Source organism: Myotis brandtii, unplaced genomic scaffold (genome assembly GCF_000412655.1).
Source record: "Myotis brandtii unplaced genomic scaffold, ASM41265v1 scaffold178, whole genome shotgun sequence".
Classification (NCBI taxonomy): Eukaryota; Metazoa; Chordata; class Mammalia; order Chiroptera; family Vespertilionidae; genus Myotis; species Myotis brandtii.
Window position 1 is genome coordinate 296,837 of NW_005356599.1, and position 576 is coordinate 297,412.

Genomic DNA, 576 nt, shown 5'->3' on the forward strand with positions numbered 1-576 from the left:
GCTCCTAAGTACCCGGGGCCAGGGATGGGGGCAGGGGACGGGGGGCGATGGGCCGTGGGGGGCAGTCCGAGTGCCCAATAGCAGTTGACACCCGGGGAGCGCTCCTCTCCTGCCAGTGAGGCGCCAAGTGCCAAGCCGAGGAGTTGATGGAAACTGGGGAGGATCTGGAGGGCTGGAGGGAAATGAGGAAAAGCGGCAGAGGGGGTGTCTGCAGGAGTCAGAGGAGAATGGGGGCATAGGAAAAGTGCAAGGAGAAGGGGGTGTTTCGGAGGTCGAAAAAGCACAAGGGTAATGGGGGTGCAAGATGCTGAAGGGGAGATGCAGCAAGAAGGGGGGATCTGGAGCAGAGGAGCGCTCTGGGGGTTCCGGGCCAATGGGACGTCTGTAAGACCATCATGGGAAGGGGTCCTCGGAGGGGATGAGCAGGAATAGCGGTGAGTTGGGGGCTCCTAGGGCAGGGGAGCTGGGACCATGAAATATTAGGAATTGGGGTCTGCAGAGATGGCGGGGGCTTGCTAGAAATTAAGGGGCGCTCCGGGGGTAATGGGAGTCAGGGATGAGGCGGGGGGCAGCGGA